This window comes from Camelus dromedarius, chromosome 11, assembly GCF_036321535.1.
Source record: "Camelus dromedarius isolate mCamDro1 chromosome 11, mCamDro1.pat, whole genome shotgun sequence".
Taxonomy (NCBI): domain Eukaryota; kingdom Metazoa; phylum Chordata; class Mammalia; order Artiodactyla; family Camelidae; genus Camelus; species Camelus dromedarius.
In genome coordinates this window covers 11,069,659-11,077,505 of record NC_087446.1, presented here as the reverse complement: position 1 = coordinate 11,077,505, position 7,847 = coordinate 11,069,659, and positions in this window count along the sequence as shown.

Here is a 7,847-nt window from a genome sequence, read left to right as displayed (position 1 = left end):
TATTCAACTCAGTTATTAATGAGGGAGCCAGTAAGCCATCAGAACAGTTCAAAGGAGAATTCAAAGAACAGATGTGCATACAAAGACAATCAGGAGCTGAAATGAATTACAGACAGAGATTTTAAAAAAACAAAAAAGGGCCCTGGTCACAGGGAGGTAATCAAAGGTATCTCCCTCAGACATAGTTCATTTGCATTTCTATGGACAAGACTCATTTGCATTACTACCAGATTTTTTTTTTACAATTTAAAGAGCAGAAAAATAGCTCAAAGACAATGAAAGGTGCTGAGATGCTGGAAGAATGTGCTACACCCAACAATCTTTTCATGCTCATTTCAAAGGCTTTCACAATTTTTCCTGACCCAAAGTTACGACGTAATCTCTCTGAGGATAAGAGGACCTACCCTTAGAAGTTAGCTGTGAGATTCTATTAGCTGATGGAGCAAAGTGTTTTGCGTTCAGAAAACACTATGAAGTTAGGAAATTATTATTCATTGCCTTTCAAATCCTCTAGAACTCAAATTAAAAAGTCTGCATCTAGAAAAGTGTTTAGAATTACAGTAACATTTCTTTCAGATTCCTTGAACTTTGATGGTTCAACTTTTTAAAAGGTTAAACAAGCCATAGAAAACGGGCAAAGAACAGAAAAAAGATTCACAGGAAAAACATACAAATGGGTGCGAAACAGATGAAAATTGTCTCAACCTCCTCCATAATTTTAAAACATAAATAAAACAGTAATGAAAGATAATTTTCTTAACTTTCAAATTGACAAATATTTAAAAGTGTTGGTGAGGGGTTGGTGAAATAGCCACTCACATATATAAGGAAGTATGAATTAGTAAATCATTTTGGAAGATATCCTGATGGCTACCAATATTCTAAATACACATCTCTTTGACCCAGTGATTGTATTGGCAAGAACTTATCTGATAAATCCACGTGTATGTAAATACTGTCTATAAGAATGTTCACCGAGGCGTTGTGACACCAAATACTGGAAACCACCTAAATAAGACCGATTGAATCGCGTCTTCATCCAGATGTTAAAAATAATGAAAGAGACTGAAATATACCTCATGGGAAACTGTCATTAGACACATCATTAAATGGAAAAGCCAAGCTTCAGAACAGCATTATGATCTCATTTGAGTAAGAAAATGATCAAGAGATCCTTATATAGAAAAACATCATCAGAATATGATGGTTTCTGCACACGTTAACTTTTGCTCCATAACAAATCACACCAAAACTTAGTTGCCTGACACAATGGTTTCTTCGGCTCACGGCTCAGGCTTGACTGGGCTCTTGGTCTCGGCTGGGCTGACTCGGCTAATCTTGGCTGGACTTGCTCATGTGTCTGTGGTCCGGGTGGCCTCTGGGTCATCTAGGATGGCTTCCCTCACAGACAGGCTGGGGTTTGGCAGGCTGTTAGCTGAAGTGACAGGGTGACTGGGCCACACGAGGCTTCCTCAGAGTGGCCATGATTCCAAGGGTACAAGGGCTCTTGACATTTGGGTTCAGAATTCACTTGTCACTTCCGCTGCCTCCAATGATCAAAGCAAGTCACAAGGCCAGCCCAGATTCAAGGAAAAAGAGAGTCCTCCTCTTGACTGGACAGGAAGAGCTTCAAAGTGTGTGGCCATATTTATAATCTACCTTAAACCCAGATGAACATCTCATCAAGATTTCTTCCCTGAATTCTCTCAATACCTCCACTTGAATGTCGAATAGTCATCTACAACTTAACACGTCTCAAACCAAACTCTGTTTCCTCCCCACCCATCCTGCATCTTCCTCAGCCTTCCTCCTCTCAGCACACAGCAACACCTTTCTTCTAGATGCTCAGGCTTAAATCCTCCCAGCTCTCTTGATATCTTTGCTAACCAAGCAGCAAATCCAGCATCCAAGTCTACCTTCCTGATGCCAGCCACGATCATCTCCCCACTGTCTCCTGCAACTACCTGGCCCCACCTGGGCTCTATTCTGCACTCTGCAGCCAGAGAGACGCTGGGAGAATGTGAGTCTGATCATGACTCAGACCCTCAAGTTCTTCTCTGTTTAATGTGGAATAAAGTCAAAATCTTCCCTGTGGCCAACATGGAAGGTTCTGTGGCTCTCACCACTTCGCCAGTACTCTCTGCTCCGGCTTCACTGGCCTCCTACCCGCTGCAGCTCCAAGATGCCAAATACAATCCTGCCCCAGGGCTTTTGCACTTCCTGTCACTCTGCCTGAAGCATCCTTTTCTAGCTGCTTGCCTGGCTCACTCCCTCACTCTCACCAGGTCTCCACTCAAATAGAAGTCACAGAGCTACCCTCAGAGCAGAACATCCCATCTAAAACAGCACACACACATACATCCTGTCATTCCCTTCCCCTTATCCCATTGTTTAATTTTTATACTACTTATCAACACCTGACATATTATGCATTCATTTATTTATTGTCTATTTCCCAACAGTAGAATGCAAATTCCATGAGGTTCATGGATCTTATTTGATTTGTACACTCTTATCTTCCCAAAACAGTGAACAAAACAGGGCCTGCTGAATAGTAGGCACTCAATATTTGTTATGTGTGTGTACGCACGTGCACACACACATACACCCACACACAATCTGTATATGCCTAGAAAGCTCCTAGACAGTAACTTCCCAGGGTGACAAGGTTAGAAAGCACAGAGCTGGGTCTGGAACGCAGGCCTTTTGAATCCAGAGCCATGACTCTATCTCCTTTGCCTTGATTTCTCTGAAAACCAGGCTGGGAGCCAAGAGCAACCAAATACACAAATTCTCTTTCTTGGACACAGAGGAGGAGAAGCACACGATTAAAAGATAACGAGCCCCAAAAGATGGAGATGATGAGTGGCAGGTCACCTGCCTCTCCCTCTTTCTCCCCTCCCGGGTCTCAGGTCAGACTTAACCTCTTCCATATAAGGTCTCTGGGTGCTCTTTATTCACGCTTTCATAGTATAAAGGAACTCGGGGAGCCTGAGTCCTGGTCCCATCCCCATCAGGCGTGGCAGTGACCAATTCGCTCTCCGTCTGCAACTCAATTCATCATCTGTAAAATAACATTTGTCAAGATGGTTCCTGGGGCCTCTTCCACTTCTGAGGGTCTTTGTTCCTCAGAAAGCCAGGGTTTGAGTCCAACTCATCGCCTGAGTTAGCAAGAGACACTGACTCACTTCCTCTCTGGTCCCCAGGGTCCTGGTCGGAAACTGGTTCAAATAAGCCCTGACCTCTTTCCCCCCAAGAAAGATGGAGATCAGGGTTAATAAGGGTGTTCACTGTGAGCCTCAGGCTCCTTGAAGGAAGGTTCCAAATGGGTGGTATTACTTACTAATCTTTCTCTGGGGTCACGGCTAACAGAATGGTCCCCCTCAGGGCTGAGTCACTTCAGCTAATTGTTTGGTTCCCTTGATCTGGAGTTAGATGCAGTGAACTAGCAGAAGAAACTCACCTCTTCAACCAAAAGACTTTTCTACTTCTTATAGCAGAGCTCTGCTGTGTAGCATCTTGAGAAGCTGTGAGTCTATGGGAGTGCATGTGTGTGTGCATGTGTGCATGTGTGTGTGTGTGCAGTAAAGGAAGACCTCTGACCACAATTTATCTTCAGTATTTCTCCTCCACATCAGGCATGTTCCAGCTTTAAGAAGCTACTAGTTGACCTTGAGCCTGAAAAAAGAATAGCTAACCTCCAAGATTCAACAAGGGTTTATCCACCCCAGAAACACAGAGTCCTCCTCTGGGTCCCAGAGAAGCAAAACCTAGAAGACACAGTCACCAACCTCAAGAGTGGACAGTCCAACAGAAGCGGACAGACATTTAAGCAGAACATTAGATCTGGGAGGATATGGGTTAAATGGAGCCAGGTGGGAGCACCATACTGAGGTGACTCAATCTGCCCAGGGAAGCCAGAGAAGACTTCTAGAGGAGGGAGCATTCGACATGGACCTTGAAGTAGGAGTAGGAGTTTAAGAGGCAAAGAAGTAGGAGAAAGAACACTCTGGCTAAAGAAATGGTTGCATAAATGGGAGTAGAGATGGATTTACTGAAAAGCTATGAAGGTTAAGTTTCAGGGCTCCTCCTCTGCACGGGCTTCTTCTGAGATGGAGGACTGAATTTAATATTCGTAAGGTTACATTCTCTTGCTTTGGAAAGGTCTCTGAACTGCAGAAACCTCAGACTCCATAAAACCCGAATCTGCCCCCAAATCTAAGGAATGCCACACGAACACAGGAATAAGGATGTTGGGAGCTGCGTTTTTCTTCTTTGCCAAGCTAGATCCCAAAATCTTCCTTGGGGTAATTAGACAGGAGGCATCTACCCAATCCAGGCACCTATTCAGCCAGTACCTGGGTGGGTTCTGCAACCCAAGCATTGTTGCAGGAAGACAACAAAAGGGTTGGCTGCAGATGGCAGAATTCACAGAACTCCTTCTCCTGGAAGGAGAACTCAATGAAGCTTTCTCTGCAAACTTAGACTCAGCCAACTCCCAAGGGCAGGATGCGCTTCCTAGGAGTGATGTCCAGCTATTTATACTAAAGTCCTAATGAGGATCTTCCAGCACTGTGACCACAGAATGGATCTGGTGTGGTTTAGATCACCCTGTGTGTCCCAAGCCATGCTCAAAACATGCTATCACATCTGGGATCTCTGTCTTTGCTTCCAGGCCCTCAAAAGCACGTCTTGATCTTTGTTAGTTCACTTGCTTGAAGTTGAGGTTGAAGACTTGAGTTTATATTTAAACCAATGGATTTCAATAGAAGACTCTGAAGCTTCCCGATGCTCCAAAGAAGGTCGGCCCTTTGCTGTCCTTGCTCATGGAGCAGCAGGTAGTGTGGACAGCTGTTCTGGTCTCTCTCTAACTGCATCACTCTGTGCTCCCAGCCATTGGAGGAGTACCTAAGTGCTCATGGCACCTCTGCTGACATTGCTAATGTCTCATTGGCCAAATAGAATCTCATGGCCAATCCCTTTTGTGGGCGGGGACTACATAATAGAGTGAACATCCGGAAGTGTGGTTCACCGGGGGTCACCAGGGTAACAGTCTACCCCACCACGCATGACCATGAGCAACTTAATTCAAGAAAGGAAATTGCTCTGTACTTCATTTTCTTCATCTATAAAGAGATAGAGCTGAAAATCAAGGCTCTCAGCCATCCCTTCTCCTATCAGCCTTCCTATAATGACAAAATCACAATGGAAATGAACCTTGAAGAGTTGGCTGAGACAAAATGAAAACTCACTTTGAATAATATAGTATATAGATAAATATTATATATGTATAAGATATATGAGGTTTACCTGTATAAATATGAGGTTCACTTCGGACCAAGAAAATAAACAGGAAAGTTCATGAAGAAAGAGAGACAGCTTAGCAATAGCCCGTGAGAAAAAGGCTTGGGTGCTTTATTCAAAGTGAGCTCAGTGGACGTTAGCAATGTGCTGCAGCCCTGGAATGAGTTAATGGAGCCTTTGGCTGCATGAATAGAAGTATGAGGTACAGACTGAGGGAGGTGATACTCCTCTATAATCCAGCAACAGCTGGAGCAGTGCATTCCTTTCTCGGTGCTTCATAGACAAACTGGACTCTGTTCAGAAGAGATGATCTCTAGGAAGATTAGGCTAATACTATCTGAACACCCATCAGCCTCCATGTCACTAAGAGTGAAGCAGTCCTCTGTTGTGTGAATCCTGGCGTAAGGCGGTAGGAAGTACACGACACCATCTGTGAATTGTTCGTCCCTTAAAACAAAAAAAATTGAACTTGACTCCAGTCATGCTCCAGACTGAACTACCTATTTCAGGAAGTATAAAAGATAGAACAAATTAAATACCACGAAGCAATCAACCATACTCAGACTATGGGAGAGTCAACAGGAAACGCGATTATGTTTCTCCAACAAATCTATAGCATGGAAAAGATGCGGGGAGGAACAGTTACAGAGTAAGAGAAATTTAGGAGATCCCACAAGCCAATGCAATATATGAATCTTTTGTAAAATGACTATAACTCAATAAAAAGTTTAAATAATAATAATAAAATATATATATATGAATCTTTTTTTGCATCCTGATTTGTTTTAAATAATAAAATCTCAGGGAACTCTGAATATGGATGGAGTAATAGAGGATATTGAAACTTTTTTTTATTTTGTTAATTGTCAAAATAACATGGTCAGGTTTTTTTTTTACGTCTTTTTTTGTTAGGGAAGCGTACTAAAATCTTATGGATGAAAAGACGTGATGTTTGGGATTTGCTTTATACTACTCCAGCAAACAAACTCACCTACAGATCTGGGAGGCATAGGGGGACAGGTTCTTGAAACCAGGTCTCCGGAGGCTCACGTGAAAGAACCAGGGATGTTTGAGACACAGACGGGGATCCCAAGCGATCTAGCCCCACGTTCCAATGTTTGAAGGGCTTGTCTGGAAGAAGAGGAAAGACTTGCGCTGTGCCAGTGCCCCAGAGGGCAGCATCAGGACCAACACAGAAGTTAGGGGGAGAGAAGTTTAAGGTCAAGGCAAAGAACTTTAGGGCTAGGTTTTCCCCAAGTCCCTTCTTCCCCTTGCATCTCTCCAGCCTCTTTCCTACAGCCCTCCACGAGCCCTACGTTCCAACCACTCCATGTCACTTGAGACTCCTGACACACACAGAGCACCTTCCTATCTCACGCCCTTTGTCCCGCATTTTCCTTGGTTAGGAATGCCCTCCCCTCTCCCCGAGGATTGGATTTCTGCTCAGGCTTCAAGGCTCCACTCCTCCTCGGCCTTGATCTCTCCTCGAAGTAATAGCATCCTCGAATTGCTCTGAATCTGCTGGCGGCTGTTCCATGCGTATCTTTATGGATAGGTATCAAAGATGAGTTACAGATTACCTTTTATCATGATTCCTCCTTTTCCCTCCCACAGCACTGTGTGCCTTTATTATGATAATCGTGGCCCCCAGGAGTTGAGGGCCTACTGTGTGCCAAAGGCTTTCATTCTCACCCCAGTTCCAGAATCTATGCAACTTGAGTGTCCAAGGGGATGCAGTTTACTCAGTGTCACACAGCAACGGTCCAACTTCAACTCAGATTTGCGATACCAAAATTTAAACATATATATACTTTTCTTTATACTATGAATGTATAAATGGCGTGTGTGTGTGTGTGTGTGTGTGTGTGTGTGTATACACTCCTCCCCTTATTCATTGAGTCTGTTTTCCTTTCTAGCACACTGCCAAGCATATGGTAAATGCTCAATAAATACTTGATCATGGAGGGATAGATGAATGAATAAATCCAGCATTATAATTAGTGATGTATAGACTTCTCCCCACAGTACCCCACAACCATGGGAAACTTCTGGGCAATAGAATAAATAAACAGGACTGGGTTCCATGACTCCACGTGGGCCAGAAGAGTAGTCCTTGCAGACAAGTGGCAGAGAGTGGCAGGGCCTTGCCAAGGTCCCCAGGAAGTCCATGGGGTGACAGAGGGTGGAGAGTTGCCCACGAGGCCCCAATGCAGTGGCCACCCCCAGTCCAGGAGGCTCCTAGGTGTTGCCAGAATATGGGGCTGGGAGGCTGGGAGAGGAAGGCCTCTCTCTTCTTTCCCAGCTGCCAGGGCTCTGACCGCTGTGTGACCCTCGGGGTGGGGACCTGTACTCCCCAGGGGAGGAAGGTTACAGCCCCTTTATCACCAAAAGGCAATAAAGCCATTTCATGGTAATTAGAATCCTAACCAATTTAAGTCATTTACAGCTTTCAAACAATTACCTGGTGATCCTTATCTCCCCAAGAATCCTGAGATGTTATTTAGAGGGGATCATAAACTGAGAACATGGTTGGGGGAGGGGAT